The sequence below is a fragment of the Sorex fumeus genome, unplaced genomic scaffold (genome assembly GCF_029834395.1).
Source record: "Sorex fumeus unplaced genomic scaffold, SorFum_2.1 ptg000077l, whole genome shotgun sequence".
Lineage (NCBI taxonomy): Eukaryota > Metazoa > Chordata > Mammalia > Eulipotyphla > Soricidae > Sorex > Sorex fumeus.
The window spans coordinates 4,513,796-4,533,344 of NW_026606134.1; the positions used below are offsets into that span (position 1 = coordinate 4,513,796).

The following is a 19,549-nucleotide window of genomic DNA, read 5'->3' on the forward strand; positions in this document are numbered from 1 at the left end:
TGTACTATTGCTCCTGCCGCCATTCGACCACCTACAGTGTAAAAGCAAAACCGAGACCCAGAAAGATGATGTCATTTGCCTAAGTGACAAACTTCCATTGAATATTTAATAAAGTATGCATTTTGGGGGTGGGTTTGGGGGGGGGGGGTTGACTCCTGGCTAAGGTTAGGCTTTCTTTAAGTGTTACTCTCGGCTCTCCTGTTGCTGGCCCAGGGCCCATATGTAGTTCAGGGATTCGAATCTGGGTTGGCTGGGTGCAAGTCCTGTGCCTTGCTGGCCATTCTATCTCTCTGGCCGCAGGTACAATCCTTTGAATACATATTTTAGTTAGACTAGGCACACTATAGCACTGTAGCACTGTCTTCCCATTGTTCATTGATTTGTTCCAGCGGGCCCAGTAACGTCTCCATCTTGAGACTTGTTGTTACTGTGTTTGGCATATCAAATACACCACGGGCAGCTTGCCAGGCTTTGCTGTGTAGGCGAGATACTCTCAGTAGTTTGCCGGGCTCTCCGGGAGGGGTGGAGGAATCAAACCCAGGTCGGCCATTGTTTTTAATTAGGTGCAAAGCAGTATAAAATACCTGGTTCTCTATTCCACTTTAGTTTTTCATCTTGTCCTCTAGGTTGCTAACTGTGCAAATGTAGGTGCTTACAGAGAGCTCACCTCCCTGGACCCTGGCTTATATCAAGTCCGAAATAACATTGAAGTTTCTTGATCTTGTCTCATTTCCTCACCTCTCTCCAACAACAACGCCCATTCTTATTTATCTTCTGCATCTCTCTTCAGTTTGCTTCTAATTAGGCTCTCCTGCTCCATTATTATTATTATTATTATTATTATTATTATTATTATTATTATTGGATTTAGCCCAGCAATGCTAAGGGCTAACTTCTGGGTCTGCACTCCAAGATGAATCCTGACAGGGCTTGGGGGACTATAAGTGGTGCCGGGGATTGCAGGGCTTTGAACCAGGGTTTGCCATGTGCAAGGTGATTTCTGCAAGTTTGCCGTGCAGTCTCTCAGACTGTGCTCCAGCATCCTTCTTTATTTTTATATGCACAGCCTCTTCTTTATTTCTTATTTTCCTGATTTAATTAAATTTTCTTGATAACATTGGTTTGCTAGACGCTGTGGCTTTTGAAGAACAGTTTCATCAACCTTCAGATATTATTTCTTTTTGGTTTGCTCTTTCTCCACCTTCTCCTCTTCCATCCTCTACCCAAAGAACAGAAATATCTTCCTTATCTTTTTAATTTGCTGATATAATTTTTATTAATACAACATTGGGTTACTAGACTTGTTTTAGAACTGTTTCATCCGTCTTCAAATATTATGACTATTGGTTTTGGTCCTCCTCCTCCTCCTCCTCCTCCTTCTCCTCCTCCTCCTCCTCCTCCTCCTCCTCCTCCTCCTCCTCCTCCTCCTCCTCCTCCTCTTCTTCTTCTTCTTCTTATTCTTCCTCTTCCTCTCCTCTTCCTTCTCCTCCACTTCCTTTTTCTCTTCTTCCTCCTCCTACTCTTTGTCTTCCTTCCTTTGTCTTCCTCCTCCTTCTCTCAAACCCTCCTCCTCTTCTTTTTTATTGTTTGTTTGGGGGCCACACCTGTCAGTGTGAAGGAGACCATGTGTAATGTCAGTCAGACCCAAGTCAGCAGCGTGCAAGCAAATGCTTTACTGACTGACTGTCCCTTTGACCACAGAACTATCTTAACATCCAGTTAGCTTATAGGCTTTGCTGGTGAAAAATCACTTTTTCTACTAGACAAGAAGTTTTACATTTCACATTTTCATATATTTAAAGGAACTCTAACAAGTACATATCTTGGTATGGATTTTAAAGATGAAGGGACCAACTGAATTCTAGCCCAAGATAGCGCTACTAAATAAGAAAAATGTGATTTTCCTCTGAACCTTTGATTGTATCTCATCAGAGTGCTTTGAAGTCACTTCAGTGTTCTTCAGTTGTCATTCCTTTTTCCTGATGTTTTCTCATTGTCCTATTTTCTTGATTAGTTAGATAAGTCATTAGCTATTCTGGAGCCATTTGTTCCTGTTTTTGGTCTTCCTTCTTCACCAGTCAGACTTCTGTTTCCCTCTCACAATGTAGACTGTGCCTCTTCCACCCTGAAGGCCTACTTGATTTCACCTCCGATGCATATATATGACCACATGTAATCATTGTCTCATACAGACTGTGGTCTGCATTGGGAGAGATCACCAGGGACAGATTCCCTTAAATGTTGAACCCTTCATTTTTTTCTTCATTAGTACCTATCTGCTTCTCACCTGCCATTATAACTTGCATCTCAAGAACATATTCTATTTATTTCATGGTCACTTTTGATTTTAGTTCAAAGTTGGTTTAGTCAACCCATGGTTGTCTAAAGCAGCTCACCTTGAGTACTGTACATGATGATCTCAGATACATCTTCCTAGAAGGTGTTTATTTTATGGGTTCATCTAATCCTGCAGAGTTCTCTCTCTGGCCTTGTCTCATCTTTCTTAAGTTACTTAGATTTAAGTAACACCATAATGTGCAACTATCTTTCTCCTCGAGTCTCGGTAGGAAACTGCTGCATGTTGATACTTGACAAAGCACCAATCATGGAGCCCACTGAATGGTAGAAGAGGTTTGAGAAATGCTTGCTTGACTAGGTAGACAACATCAAGGTTATTCTCTTTGTCTCCAAGTCAGATTTGTGTATTAGACTCAGAAACGTGCTTCTTTTTTTTTTTTTCCCTTTATTTTATTTTATTTTTTTTAAAGTTGTAGATTTACAATTTTTTGTGCTTTGGTTTCAATTATACAATGATCAGATACCCATCCCTCCACCAGTGCCCATTTTCCACCACCATGGATAATATCCCTCCCACCCCCATCCCCCCATCCCCCCTGTCTCTGTGGCAGGGCAATCCCCTGTGTTCTCTCTCTCCTTTTGGGTGTTGTGGTCTGCAAAAGAGGCATTGAGTGGCAAACATGTTCAGTCCATAGTCTACTTTCTACATGCATCTCCCTTCCTGGGAGGATCCTCCAAACATCCTTTATTTGGTGCTCCCTTCTCTATCTGAACAGCCCTTTCCTCTAGGATACCCGGCTGGCCTCTAAGTTATGGAGTAATCCTCCTGGTGCTGATCTCAGCTATTCTTGGGTATTAATCTCATACTTTGTTACTTTATATCCCCCAGATGAATGCAATCTTTCTATGTCTATCCCTCTCTTTCTGACTCATTTCGCTTAGCATGATACTTTCCATATTGTACCACTTGTATGTAAATTTCATGACTTCATCTTTTCTAAGAGCTACATAGTACTCCATTGTGTAGATGTACCAAAGAGAAACGTGCTTCTTAAACCTGGAGGAATAAACCTCAGTTACCTTGTATCTGACTTTTAAATAGATCATGTTTCTAAACCCCAGTGCTTGTTTTGTGTGTAGATGGACAAGTTTATTTCATTCTTGGACTTGTGTGTAGATGGGGAAGTTTACGCAATCCTTGAACTTGCAGTTATGTTCCATCATGTGCCTAGAAGGAAGTCCTATGTTGATTTATGGTTGATAAAGAGATGCCACGTGCACGGTGATGCTGTGTAAAGAATCAGGTGTTGGTGGGTGTGCAGGGTGGGGTTCAGACTAGTTTCAACAGTGTCCTCGGTGCAGAACACTTGCCTGGCTCTGTTTCCTCATCTGATTAGTGAATATATTCTGTGCCTGCCTTACTAGTTTTCTCATGAAGTGGTGTCAGTAAATTGTCTTTAGTGAATTCTTGGTAAGTATCACCAATTTATTTGTGTTATTAAAAATGCAGGAATTTATCACAAGCTGGGGGAGAAGGAAGCTGGGATAGAGAAGGAATCACTAAGTCAATGATGGTAGGCGGATCATTGGGATGGAAGATGTGTACTGAAAGTAGACTAAGCACCAAAAATGATGACCTATCAGTATCTGTATTGCAAACCATAATGCCCAAAAGTAGAGAGAGAGTAAGAAGGAAAATGCCTGCCATGGAGGCAGGGGGTGGGTGGGGTGAGAATGGCGGGACAGATACTGGAGACATTGGTGGTGAGAAATGTACAACTGGTGGAGGGATGGGTGTTTTGATCATTGTATGACTGAAATTCAATCATGAAAGCTTTGTTAACTATATTTCACGGTGATTCATTTAAAAGATTTGAAACAAAAATACAGGCATCAGATAGGGCATTTTTCTTGCACATGGTTGACCTGAGTTTGACTCCCAGCATCCCACTTGGTTCCCCAAGCAGTGCCAAGATACAGCACAGATACAGGAATAACTCCTAACATCACTGGGTGTGGCTCAAACACAGAGAGAGAGAGAGAGAGAGAGAGAGAGAGAGAGAGAGAGAGAGAGAGAGAGAGAGAGAAAACAAGAACAAAAAACAGGTATTTTACTGAGTCTATTTACCGAACAATATGCCAAAAACAGTAACAATGATGGTCCTCATTCCCCTGACTCTGAAAGAGCCCCCAATATGCCATCGGACTACACTAACACGTGACAAGGATGAATGGAGATGTTACTGACACCCGCTCGAACATTGAATCGATAAACAACGGGGTGATAGTGATAGTGATAGTGATTTACCCAACACATAGGCTTGAAAATGAGAACACTGGAACACTGGTCTGGAGAGATGGCACAGTGGACTGGATACATGCTTTGCATATGGGAAGCTTGGGTTCAGTCCCCACTGTTGCATGGTCCCCTGACTACCTCCAGGACTGAACCCCAAGCACCAAGCAAGGAATGGCCTTTGAGCATCAGCAGGTGTGACTCCCGATCTCTTGGTACCCCCAGACCCCCCAAACGAAAGAGAGAACATGTTACTTCTACTCTGAAATGCCAAGGTGATGACTCCTGTAGCCAGGCTAACATTTCATGCTAGCCACCTTCTTTTGGATGCCTCTGAAAAACAGGCTCTTGAAGTTTTAGCTGTTATTTTCCTTACTTTGTCAGTAAGATATAAAGCATTTAAGTATAAAATTGGTGGTTATGATTAGTGGATTAGTTGTACGCTTTCAGTTGCAAATAACACCTGTCTGCATATGGCTTTCATGGTAAGAAAGATGATTTTCTCACTGAGCAACAAGTTCAGAAGTAGGTCATGTGAGAGTGTTTAGTTGATTTCCATGCCTTCCATTTCTTTCTCCTTGGGTCCAGCTTGTTCTAAGACTTTGCTCTTTTATCTCAAAATGACCCGTGAGGCTAACAGTGCTAGCAGCTTTATGCTTCCTGGTGTATATTCAGTGGATGAGGAAGAAAGAGGGGCAAGCAAGAAAGATAAAAAGGAGAAAAAGCAGGGAGGATGAGATACCTTCCCTCCAAATTGATTCCGAATATTTTTCTTCAAATAGTAAGTTGCATTGACTTGGGGAAAACACTTAAATTAATAAGAGTTGCCAAGGAAATGTCATATATTGATTGATTTAACCGAGTTAAGCCATTTCTCCGGACTTTAGAATGATGGTCCAGTCCTGAATTGTATTACAAGACAGGAAAAGACACTGATGGGTGTTCAACAGTAACCTCTACGGTGAAAGACTTGAATTTTACTTTTGCATTGGATTTTATTCTTGGAATCAGCAAGTTGCTATCATAACAGGTCTTGGTGATGGGCATAGAACAGAACCTCTGGGAAGTGTTGCTGTCTTTGTATTTCATTTTCACATTAGGGATAAGAAAACCTATCTTTTAGGTTTGGGATATTATTCAAACAAAATAGGTGTGAATCCTAAAGCCAAGTACATAATCAGAGCTTCCTTTGAGTAGTTGCCATTACTATTATATTTCTTGGATAGAGTTTCATTATTTCATCTTGTCTCATTTATATTCCATATTTTTACCTAACTTCTACATCATAAACTGTGGATTACCATATCTAGGAGAACAGACCCAGGGAAAAAAGCTGATTCAGACCTTTTTCTTAACACAGCATTTTACATTTTATAAGTCATGTAATCACATAATCTCACATGATACTCATATAAACATGTGCTGTAGATATTTTTCTGTCATTTCACAGATTTCTTTAGCCCCATCCTACTGTAAAATGTGAGCTTTCTGAACACAGGAATCTATCTTCTTCTCTATTTATCCTCAGCACCCAAAGTTATGTATCCCTCATAATAGGCAGATAGATACTTAACCCATACTCATTGGAGGAAAGGAGAGAGGGAGAGAAGCGAAGAGTTAAATGTGAATTAGATGTAAAAGACTTAATTCATTATATTTAAGTGAAGAAAGGAAAGACATACACACTGAAATTCTACTCAGCTCTAAGAAAATATAAAATCATGTCTTTGGTAGACACTGCAAGAGAGGTAGGTAATGCTAAGCGAAATTAGGAGTTGGACAATTACCGGATGAACTCATTCACATATTGGACACAGAGGAGCAAAGCACAGGAATAGACACACCTAAAAGAACACAAATCTTCGGACTCATATGGTAGAGAAGATAGTACCGGAGAAGGATAAGGGGTTCCTTTGTGGGAGGGTGTCCACGGGACCGTGGTAGAAGAATGATGTATGTTGGTGGAGGGGGGTGTGGTGTGGTATTTGGAAGAGGTGTGAAATTGTTGCATTGATTTGTACTGCATTTGCATCTGCAGTCTGTCTTGCTCCTGACGTCCAGGGACCATTGTGTGTGCACACTCTGAGATCTATAGTTCTGTCTTCTACGTTTCCGTTGCTTGTCCTTGATGATCATTTTTCCTAGTATTCTTGGTTTGCTCTGTTGAGATCTCCTATATCCCATTTGCAACATCACTTCTGGAAAGCCATCCCCAATTCTTCAGGTTAGTTCATGTTCTCTGCACAAACCTACAGATACAAGGACACTTCTCTCAACTGCTTTTAAATATATATGTAGTTGACTATTGTTTAATGGACTTTTTTTTCTGTATTGGAGCATATTGAAAGCTATATCAGACAAATATCTTGCATATCCTAGGTGCTCAATGAGTATGTTTTGAATGAGTTCCATCAAATATTTTCCTATTTTAATTTTCTCTTCATTTAATTTTGCCTGTGGAATGTAGAAGGGAATTGGTGTTTCATAGTCACTGTCCTCCCATTGTTCATCGATTTGCTCAAGTGGGCCCAGTAACGTCTCCATTTTGAGACTTCTTGTTACTGTGTTTGGCATATTGAATGTGGGCGAGATACTCTCGGTAGCTTGCCGGGCTCTCCGAGAGGGGCAGACGAATCGAACCCAGCTCGGCCTGGCTGGCTATGTGCAAAGCAAATGCCCTACCGCTGTGGATACGAAAAAATGATCCATTGTTTGTGTTTCTGCCCCAGATAGGCACCCTTCTTCCTCCCTTCATAAATATATTCATGACTTGGGTGTCTGTTTTACTTGCCTCTGCATTGAAAGGAAAAGCAGAGGGGTTTTGTCTGACATGCTTACTCACTCCCTAGGGTAGTGCTTGACCTAAGGGTACCAGAGATATTTTTCCAAGTGAATGAATTAATGTGTGAAAGTATTACATGCATGTGGTATTCGCGTAGTAAAAATCATTACTGGAAAAGTTTTCAGTTAACATGTACCACTAAATTCAGGGGATCCAACCAGGTTATGTTCAGGAGATACTCCTGGTGGTTCTGGGGGCCCACACAATGCTGGGAGTCAAACCTGGGCACCACTCCAGCCTGTGGAGCTAGCTCTTGAGCCCAAGAATTATGTCTTCAGTGCATTAGTTTTAATTTATCTGCTACTGCACTCCTTTAAAAAAGTGAAACTGTACAAAATGACAGTATATATTATACTTATCATACTTACTCTAATTACCATACTTCTTATACCTTTTCTGAAGCAAGAATGATGAGGCAGTTTCTGGAGAGTTTTCAGAGACATGCTCAATGAAACACTTTAGGAAAGAATCCAATTTTGATTTGTTTTTGTTGTTGCCTTGATTATTACTATTTGTTTTGGGTTAGGGTTCAGATCACTCCTGGGTATGCTCAGGGCTTATTCCAGGTTCAGTGCTCAGAGATCACTTCTGGTGTTGCTCAGGGGACCATGTGCCATGTTAGGATCAAACTTTGTTCTGCTATGTGCAAAGCCAGAACATTAACCTTTCTACTGTCTCTTGGGCCTTGGAAGAAATAATCTTATTTTGAAAACGTCTGGGGTTGAACAAATTTCCAATTTTTATTCAATAGAAATATATAGACTTGACTTTAATTTCCAGCAAGGTGAGGTTTGTTTCCATCAGCTCTTGGTTTGTTTTTCAGTTTGGGGAGAAATCCTCCCTAAGGTTTTTGTATTTGAGCAGTTACCACATCAGCTAGCTAAATAATCAGCGGATCCACTTCAACTAATTTATTAACAGTTCATTCCAGTCTCTTCTTGACACTCAAATGAGCTTTCCCCAGGCCAGTGAGATAATATCAGGGGTCTGGTGCTTGCCTTGCATAAGACCAGCCCAGGCACTGCATATGGTTCCCTGAACACCATCAGGAATGAATTATCCCTGAGCACAGAGCCAGGGTTAAACCTTGAGCACGGTGAATGCGGTTCAAACCATGATCTGCCCCCTGCAATCCCCCCTCTCCCAAAATTAAACCACTCGAGAGGAACTATTTAATACAATAAAATGGAGCAGAATGTAAAGCAGTGTCTCAAAGTATTTTTAATATTTTAAAGAGGTGGCTTCAGATATTTTCTGTGCATAATGATCTTTTTCTTTTAGAATTCTTAACTCTGCTTAGTTAAGAAGGCATAGTTATAAAGGAATTCCCTTAAATTTGTAAGCTTGATTTTCTTTCACAGATAACTTTTTTTGCAAAGAAGGAACAGAAAATTAGAAGGAACGGATATCACTAAATGGTATTAGCAGTGTTATAGACTCAAATTACCACATTCTTTAACAGAATACTCTAGAGGAGACCACATTTTCTGATGGTGTGAATTATGCATGAAACCTCTTTAATCCAAGAAAATGCTAGGATACATGAATTAGTTCAGTATTTTTAACTGATTGTTGTCCTTTGACCTTTTACATATAGTATATATTTTACAAATATTAGCAAGCCAATACCCATTCATTGTATCTTTACGTAGGAGACTATTACAGTTCAAACACTCTTACTCTGAGAACAGATTATAGATGTTTTACTGCTTATTTTATTACTCATCTTACTTATAATATTAAATGTTTATAAATATGGCATGGCCTACCGTATTTTAAAAAATAGACTAAAACCAAGAGTAAACCATTGACCTGAACTGGGAACATGTTAAGAAATGGAACTTTTCAGTTACACAAAAGTTACTATGGCATTACCTTGCCTTTTGTGTCTTCTGGTGATTTAATTTAGAAAAAGTGCCTATTGCTGTGTTAAAAAATTCCAGTGACAGCAGTTGGTAAAAAGTTTCTAAGTACAAGGGATGTTTGTGGAGAACTGGTGAAACTGACAAGTGATTGACAGGTAAACAACCTCACTGTGCCCTTATATCCCATTTGGTGATGCCTGACCATAGATGCTCTGTAAGCCTCAGGGAACCACTGTCTAGTTTTTATTAAATGTTTGTGTTTGTGGACATAAACAGTATCATCCGTTAGTTGTCTGAATGTGGCGCTCTTTTGTTGTTGTTGTCTGCCACAACCATCCTATTGATTGTGGGGTAATCTCTGTGAAATTAAGAAATGAGAACTTTTCCATTACTGTGTTTAACTGAAGTTAAGCCCTGCAACGAACAAGGTACACATTTCCCTAAGTAGGTTGAAGCCATCTTAAAGTGAATAAAGGGATAGCTTGAAATTTTTGTTTATGACTTACGAGGGTCGATGTGAAATTGTCCTTTCTTTGTTTATACAAAGGTGATGGTTCAGTTTATACACAAAACACTATACTTTTTGCCATCAGGAGCACTTGCTGTTCTCCTTGAAAGTGGTAACAGTTAATATATCTTGATTTTAGGGGGGTCATTTTATTTAACCTCTCTTGTATCAAAGATTTCATCTCTGATTTCTTGACAAGTGTCCTAATTTGTATGCATTTCTTTCCCTGCTATTTAGTCTTCATTTTCTAATCTATATTACAGCTTTCTTTGATAAAAATGTGTTGAAAATATAAAATCAAATTATTATTTTCATAAATTTCATTCTCTTTAAAGATTTTTAGCAATAAATTAAAAATTAAAAAGAAATATTAATTGAAAGTTGTTGCTTTCCTGATTTTTAACATTTGGAAGAATTTTTCTTTCTAACCATTTCATGTTTTTAAAATATTCTGATTGCCTTAGAGATTCTAGGCAAAATTTCTTAATTTTTTTCCTTTCAATTTGAATGCTAACATCTTGGATGTTTGAAATGAGCTACTTGCCAGCAGATGACGATTCATTGCAGATAAAGGAACCAAGTACAGTAAAATCTGTGTTTGCTAACCAGCAGAATCTGAAAAATCACATTTTTGAGATTCCCCAGGCAGAATTGTCCATCTAATGAATGTCAAAAGGCTTACTGAAAGAGGATAGGGTGACCATGGTGGAATTGGGTTAAAGTTGCTAGAGATTTGCTCTGTATTCTGTTTGCAAATTAAAAAATAATCTATTGCATGGAGATTTTGCAGACCATGATTATATGCCTCTGTAACTCGTGACATTTTTATTCCTTTGTAAGACTTTAAAAGAAAAGCATGAAAGTGAAAAATGGCCTACATGAATTGACTTCAGGTTAACTTATAATATACATCCTGTCTTCATAATACATGTCATAACAGCAATTTTTATATCAGTATATTCCAAATGTTTGTAAGTTATTTAGAACTTGGAACGTGCTTTCCCATAGAAACAATATTGCAAACATTGGTTAGGTTCCAGGACTGTGCTCTTAGCCTATTTAATCCATATGAATTTGGGACTCAATACCAATAATGTTCACTTCAGTACGTGTTCCTAAGGACTTGCAAGGGAAGATCAACAGTGGTTAACTTTCGTTTTCTGTAAAGAAAACAGTCCACAGAAATTTTTAGAATAACTGATTTGCAGGTATTTTTCCTTTCCATTTGCACTCCTGTACTCAAAAGTCTCCTTGTCACCTGCTCTTCAAAAGGACTTGGAGAAAGTTATTTTTATCTTTCTGGTCTTTCTTTTAAGACATATTGACCTCTTTTTTTTAAATGACCACATTTTAAGATAAGTAACAACTTAAAGTTAAAAACACGTTTAAGAAGCACATATACAGACACAAAAACAATTCAGATATGAAGAAATAGCTTGAAGGGCTGGAGCTATAGCAGAGGGTTAGAGCTATAGCACAGCTGGTAAGGCACTTGCCTTGCATGTGGCCATCCTGGGTTTGACCCCTGAGCTCAGAGCTAGGCGAAAGTCTGGGCACTGCCAGATGTGATCTCCAAACCAAAACAAATGAAACAGTCTTAGTATATTGCTGGGAATTAACGTCTTAGTACTTGTCGTGATTTTTCTGTTTTTGTTCCCCTTCAAAATGCCTCCTATATAGCAGAATTTTATAATTTGTAGATACTACAAATTGCATTGAACTGAGAATGTACACACTTAAAAAATTACTTCCTACACATTTATGTCAGATATATTCAATAAATGTCAACTGTTCAGTATACTTTTATATATGATATATGACAGTGATATATATGTATACATCTAATATATACACATATATCTCATATTATTAGAACATATGTCAAGCTATATTTTCTTGAGTTCTTATAATTTATTTCCTATCCCATCGAAGAATTACATATTTTTATGTAATTAAAGAAGACAGTAACATTCATGGCATTTGGTACCTTGTTTGTACATTTTCTACACTTCACAGTTTGAAACTTGTATGTACTTTACTGGGGAGCACAAATTTCCAGCACCCATGGGTTCTTTCATTTTCTTTAAGGTTTGCCTCATATTGTTTGCTTATATAATTTTCTTTGCATTGTATGTCAATATAAGTGACATAGTGTGGGTCCAATAGGGGGAGCCAATGATATATTTTAGTGAGGTTGTTTGCCATTATTGCTCTTGTCCATTTGTCATAGCCAAAATACTTCCTTTACTTTGGCTCCGTAACACAAGCTCTTCATTAAAAATGATGCAGTATTTTATGCCACTTTCTTTTTGGTCGATAATATTAAATTTATTAGTCCATTATGACCATTACTGGGAAAGTCTAAAATAAAGGTCATTATTTTTAATTGTATGATATTTTTATTAAAGATAAAGGTAATCTAATCTTTTCATATTAAAAGTAAATGTAGAAAATATGGAATAATTTTTCCCAAAATTCTTTTAGATATAGTATATTATGTTAAGTTAATAAAGATGGGAAATATATTTTCTGATTTTCAAGCTAATCAAATTTATAGAATAATTAAAATCACATGACACTATTATATGGATTTTTTAAAAAAATCACATACCTTGCTTTTTTTAAAGTAAAGATTTTCAGCTAAGTTTCAAGGTCTACCACAATGAAGCATTTAGGGTGGTATTGAATTTCCATAATTGTTTGATTCTGTGTTTTATTCTCAAGATAGAAAGTGGAATGGTTTTACTTATTTGAATTACTGTAGGGTACATTTTATCATGAGACATTCTCAGAGATTATGAAAATGTTCAATCTGATATATTCATCTTTTAAAAAGAAAAGATTATGTTGTGCCAGGTCATTGTTTTCATAGTTTCAAATATATGTCAATTCATAATTTTCTGGGAAATTATAATTTATAAGAATTATTAATTGACTACAAAAATACATAGCTAAATGGCCTAGATTATAAATTTGTTAAGTAAATTTGGGTGTTTACAATTAGTTTATATACACACACACACACACACACACACAGAAATACACACATTCTTTTTGTTCTTGTTTGAAACAAAACTTTGGGTTTTGTTTCCTGTATACTTAAAGACCAACAGAGATGGGTCGGCATTATAGGTCAAATACCTAATTAGTGATTCTTTATTTCAGATTTCAAAAGGAGCAGATTTCCATTTTATTGTCTAATTTTAGCAAAAGAGAAAATATGCATACATTTTTCCCCTCTGAAACTCTTCTTTTTACTTTTGTTCTTTAAACTTAGCCTCTGTGCTGCCTTGAATGTCACTGGAATATCATTATGCTATTAGTAGTCTAAAATGTAATAAGTTAATTATCAGTCTAAAAAGTGGGTAATATAGCTAAAAATCCTTAATACCAGATTAAACTCACTAGTCTTTGTATCCTCTCAGCATACAGTTTAACGCACCTACTCTCCACATATATAATAAAGTAGATGCTTCATAAAAAAAGAAAGAAAAAGAGAAATGATAAAGAAGGAAGGAAAGCAAGGAGGTGGTTGAATGTTCAGTAGCTACAGGAAACTGAACTTCATATATACTTGTTTTCTCATAAGAAGTTATATGCCACTTTCTTGGTTACTCACATTTCTGAGAGGAGCAGATGAGGCGTGGAATAATTTTTAAGCTCATATATGCTTTATAACTGTGAGTTTATAAATAATAACATAGTAATTGTATAACTCAGAATATTAATGTTCATAATCTTATAACATTAAATACAAAATATGAATATTGTTGCATATTTCAAAGTTTCAGGACAAGAATGTCTCCTTTCTACAGTGTTGCAGTGAATTAAGTTTATAGTACTGGGAAAGTGGCCTCGTGCTTGCTAAAATGAGATCTCTGTTATATCCAATTACCCTTTTTGTTCTTCATGCTTCAGGATGCCATTTTACCCCAATGGCCAGACATTAATGGGGCATGCTAACTCTGTTTTGCCTGCTACTCATGTAATATTAGTTCCAGACTTGCTGCTTTTAATTGAAGTGCTACATAGTTATATTCTCATGCTCCGAATTCTAATTCACTGTGGAACTAAGACGACAAAAACTATTGAAACCTTTCCAAGTAGTATTTTTTCTAAACAAGTGAAAGCATCTTGCTTAATGATATATTAGCAAGGATGATGTGTTTTCATTTGTAAATAAGAGTTGCATTTTTTAAAAGTATTAAAGAAGACTATTTTAGAATAATCGTATCTCTCGTGGGAAATGTTGTCTTGACAACAGTACCATTTATAATTAGAAGTGATGAATATTTTATTTCTCAAAGGAAAATTCTCCCTAAGTATGGGAGATAGTGATTGGACTCAATCATATCTAGTGCAAAAATACACGGACTGGCAAATTTCTGGTCTACTAATAAGCCTTTTAATTTTAGTTTTATAAGTAGATTTTCATAGACTTCTCATTTTAGTATTACATGAGGTGATAAAAGGAAGTGCTATTGCCTTTTTGAAGGGCAGGATGAGTATGAATCTAAAAAGTGGCAAGTAAAGAACTAGAGAAATGCAGATTCATCTTTTTCTGGTCCTCATTTTGCCAAAGGGCTCAGAAACATATGTCATTTATTAGAATTATACTTTCTGTTCTTGGTAATCTAGTTTTTCTCTATCCAAGTACTTACATATTTTCTGTTTGTAATATTTTAATTCTAAATAAAATGAATGAAGACTGGGCTAAAATTAAAATAGCCAACAAATGTCAGCATTCCTTATTGTTCATGATTGAAGCAAATGGCTATTCAAATTAATGTTAAGATTCAAATTACTTTTTGTGTAGTCATTTCTTTCATCAGTCAGTCAACTGTGTCCAATGATTCCTGCTTACCAAGCAATGTGGAATGCTGAGGTTAAATGAAACACACTTCTAAGGAAGGGATGGCAGGTTGCTTCTCAAAGCAGTGAGCATCACTGGGTGTTGAAATCCAGATTATAAGACATTGAAGACAGAGCATCTCCTTCGAGATAGCGCCTTTGTAAAGGCCAGGTGCAGGATGGACATGGTGGTCCTGGAGACCTTAGGGTTGGTTGTGTTTGTGAAGAGAGACTAAGTTGAGTGCATTCCATCTGCCAGAGGAACAGCAGGAACAGTCCACCATGTATAGGTGACAAGAGAGGGGAGTCAGGGATTGGAAGATGCCGTCTAACTTAGTTTTATTCACTTATTTACTTTTGGTTTGGGGTCACACCTGACTGTGCTCAGGACGTGCTCGAGCACTTAGAAATCCCTCCTGGCAGACTTGGGGAAACGTGGTACAAGCAATTGAGCCAAACCAGGGCAGCCACGTTCAAGGCTTAACTTCCTGTACCAAATGTTTGACCCTTTGGTGTTTTTAAAGCAAAACAGGTTTGTTTATATACGGGCCATCCTCTAGTTATAATTCAAGGTTTTATTGAGCTACAGAATGCATATACCTAATTATATAGGATATGAAACTTGCATGATATAAATTCACACTGTTATGCTTAATTATATTAAACTTAAATATTATATCATTAATATAAACATACTTTGAAAAACTTTAATCAATATTTCCTTGTGATGAATTAACTGTCACTGTCACTCTCCTCCCGTTGTTCATCATCGATTTGCTCGAGCGGGCCCAGTAACGTCTCCATTGTGACACTTGTTACTGTGCTTGGCATATTGAATATGTCACTGGGAGCTTGCCAGGCTTTGCCGTGTGGGTGAGATACTCTCGGTAGCATGCTGGGCTCTCTGAGAGGGGCGGAAGAATCGAACACGGCTCGGCTGGACTGGCTGTGCGCAAGGCAAATGCCCTACTGCTGTGCTCTCACTCATTTATTTTACAGATTTTCAGTGGTCAGGTATAGAGAACATATCTTAATCTTATGAGCACTCTCAAAAATTTGTCATTTTCCCTTGGAAACTAGGATTAGAATGAATTTTTGTGGTTCTTTATCTTTGTCATTTCATAGATCCATATTTTATGGACATAGGAATTGTTATCATTAGCTTCCATTTCTCTTTAGAGCACATTTTGTCTTGGAGAAATGCCTAAAGTTTTACATTTGATCTGTAATTACAGCTATGGTATTTTGTTTTATTTTTTTACCATTTTATTAAAGTACTAGAATTTACAATACTGCTCATTATACTTGTCATGAATATATTTTTATTTGTTTATTCATTTATTTATAGATTTTTGAGTCACATACGACAGTGCTCAGGGATTTACTCCTGACTGCACTCAGGAATTTCACCTGGCGGTGCTTGGGGGACCATATGGGATACCAGGGTTCGAACTGGGTTCGGCCACATGCAAGGCAAACACCCTTCCCACTGTACTACCACTCCAGCCCCAATATTGTTATTTTTATGAGAGTATATGGAAGACAGCACATTTCATAGACGTAAAAGAAATTTGGGTGCCAGAGAGATAGTACAGTGGATAATACACTTGCCTTTCATGTGGCTTACCTTGAATCCCTGAGCCTAGAGCCATCCACACCGCTGGGTCTGACCCCAACAACTGCCCCCTCCCCATAAAAATATTCTCCTGGAGGCCTTATATGAAAACGTGAGTGTGACTTATTGTTTTTGTTTGGAGAGGGGGCGCCCCTAGTTGTGCTAAGGACTTACTCTTGGCTGGGTGCTCGGGTGCACTCTTGGCAGGCTTGGGGCACCATATTGGGTGCTGGGGATCAAACTCAGGCTGCCCTGTGCAAAGCAAGCCCCTTACCCACTGTATTATCTCTCTGGCCCCTGAGTGTGACTCTAGTGAAAACATTCCTCCCTCCTGGACTGAGCATGGAAGAAGACCGTTGCAGCTAGATTGATTGGTCGAAATAAACACAACCTTCAACGGAGGTGAGAGGCAAAGGGATGAAGAGTGACAGAAGACATCAAGCTGGACATACTGATATATTTTTTTCGGGATCTGAAAGACAATGCCCAGAGTTTGGATTCCATTTAATCAGTTGGGGAAATCAAATCAGTTGGCAGATATTTAAGCAGCCTTGCGACCTTGTGACACATTGCTTTCTATGAGCTAAAAAATTGCAGTGAAGAAAGAAAGTTTTTTGTTTGTTTGTTTTGTTTTATTGGGGAAACACCATGAGGTACAGTTGTAGACCCACAAGTTGTTGTGCTTGGGTTTCAGTTATACAATGATCGAGTACCCATCCCACCACCGGTGCCCATTCTCCACCCCCACCAATCCCAGTATCCTTCCCATCCCCTTATCCCCCATCCCACCCTGCCTCTGTGGCAGGGCACTCCCTTTTGTTCTCTCTCTCCTTTTGGGTGCTGTGTTCTGCAGAAGAGACATTGGGTGGCAATCATGTTCGGTCCATAGTCTACTTTCAGCAGGCATCCCCCATCCTGGGCAGATCTTCCGAGCACCCTTTTTTTGGTGCTCCCTTCTCTATCTGAGCTGCCTGAGGAAAGAAAGTTTTTGAGGGATCTGTAGACACATTATTTTTCTCTGCAAAGTGTTTTTTTTTCAACAGGAGAAGGGTTACCAAACAGTGCTCAGGGATCCTGGGATGAGGGGGCACTGGTAGTTCTCCACAACTGAAGCCATGGCTCCATGAAAGGGCCCAAGTGTTCCAGGCTGCTTGGGATTTAGGGCCTCTAGGATTGCACTGAACAGTGCTCAGAGACCAAAAGATGCTGTAACTGTACCCAGTAGTGCTGCAGTGCTATTTCAGGTCCCTTCTTTGCAGAGTTTTAGCTTAGAGGGCTGACAGCGTTTTGGTTTTCAGTCTCCTGCTCCACACGAGTACTGTGGGCACTCAAATTGAGTGCATGCTATTCAGTTTAGTTATTGAAGAAATGTCACGGTTCTTATTTGTACCTTTAGTTTAAAGCCCACCTCATTTTTGACAAGCAGAACAAGCAAAATACCAACAATGTAATGTAGGGTTGGGTAGAGAGGGAGGGAAAGAGACATTGATAGTGAATAGCAGATGTGATGGAGTCTTGTCAGACCAACAATGTACTATAGGGTTGGGGGGGAGGGAGGGAGGGAGGGAGGGAGGGAGGAAGGAAGGAAGGAAGGAAGGAAGGAAGGAAGGAAGGAAGGAAGGATGGAAGGGAGGAAGGGAGGGAGAGAAGGGGGAGGAAGGCATTGATAGTGAATAGCAGATGTGATGGAGTCTTCTCAGACCAAGAAAAATACCAACAATGTACTATAGAGTTGGGGGGGAGGGAGGGAGGGAGAGAAGGGAGGGAGAGAAGGGAGGGAGAAAAGGGGGGAGGGAGGCATTGATAGTGAGTAGCAGATGTGATGGAGTCTTGTCAGACCTGACCTCCTGGGGACTGGTCTTCTGCAGTGTGCGCAGGAGCAGTGCAAGTTCTTGGGCTACCTGCTGTTTCCTGAGGAAGCCCACCGAGTGATGCAGGAGTGTGCCAGAGAAAAGCAGATCCCTCTGAGATCCCAGCCATTCCCAACGGTCAGACCACTTAGCAGCTTCTCTCCAGCCTGTCCCTCTGATAGGAGGCATTCAGAACTACCGGTTGAAAACATAGATTTCCAAGAGTCAATGATTATTTGTTATTCGAAAACCCTGTGTTTTAGGAATGCCTTGACGCATGCACATCTTGGTATGTGCAGAATGAAACTGGCATAAGGACAATGAATCTGGGCTGAAGGGGCCAGTGGATTCTGCTGCCTTCATTTGGCCAACATCAGAAATGCACGGAGTGACCTTCAGTTCTAGTAAACTAGGTTGACCCCTGCACAGAGGAATACATATTTTTAATGCAGAGAGTACGACTTCAGAATTGAATGAAGTAATGAAAAGAATCCGTAAAACAACAGTATTGTCCTTGATTGCTGTTCCATTGACAACTTCCTGTGTCATTCTATTTACTTTGACTTGGTTTTCATTGATATTAACATAGACCTGTCATAAACCTACCACACCAAATGGGGACAGAAGGGGTAAATACACATACCATGCCATCACACCCAGAGCTACAGAGAAAGGAAGACAAATGTTTGTTAAATTGGGACTGGCAAGATCTTAATAAATGGGGGGGGGGGGGAGTCTAAGGTCTGTAATGACAAATTGAAATTAATGGACACATCTTATTGACATAGGATAGTCCAGGTTTATCCATTAAATCTCACCTTTGCACAATGTCATGAAGCTTCTCATTGTATATTCAGCTTGTGCATGCACGCAGTTTCCAGTATTTGGGGCCCTGTCTGGATGAGTGAGAAGTGATGTACATGCAAGAGTGCGGGTTCCTGCTGACACAAAAACCCTAAATAAGTTGTGATGTCTCTATAGCTTACTGGAGCTTACTGGACTGTTTGAGGGCTAGACTTTCTTCCCACCAAGTTTTGCAGAGTTGTTGCTCCGTCATTGTTATCAACATTTTTATTTAGCCCAGAAACAGGTGCTCTAGCCTTTGTTGTCTGGAAGAATCGGGAGTGAGAAAGTGGAATGCTGGGTTAGTGAAATCCGTGGAGGATCTTTTTGAAGGCATCTGCTGCTGAAGCAGCAGGGGGCAGTAGAACATTTGGAGTGTGGGACAGAGGGAGCACAGAATGGCCCAGGGCAGGGCTTTCGACTTCTCTCCCAAGGGGCTTTATCTTTCCTTCTTCCTTGGGCATGAGGGTGACTCATGTCCTCATTCTTCCCGTGCATGACATAGGGAGTAGTCATACCGAGTCAGCGGTCACAGGACGAGAAACCCTCCCCTCATTTCCCAATATTGCTTTTGTTCCTTT

The 19,549-nt window shown here is 39.1% G+C and overlaps 1 protein-coding gene across 4 annotated transcripts in view; it reads left to right on the plus strand.

Moving 5' to 3' along the window:
- The window catches only part of SLIT2 (slit guidance ligand 2), a 360,390-nt gene that overhangs the window by 35,304 nt on the left and 305,537 nt on the right, over positions 1-19,549 (plus strand). The gene's annotated exons all lie outside the window — the stretch shown is intronic.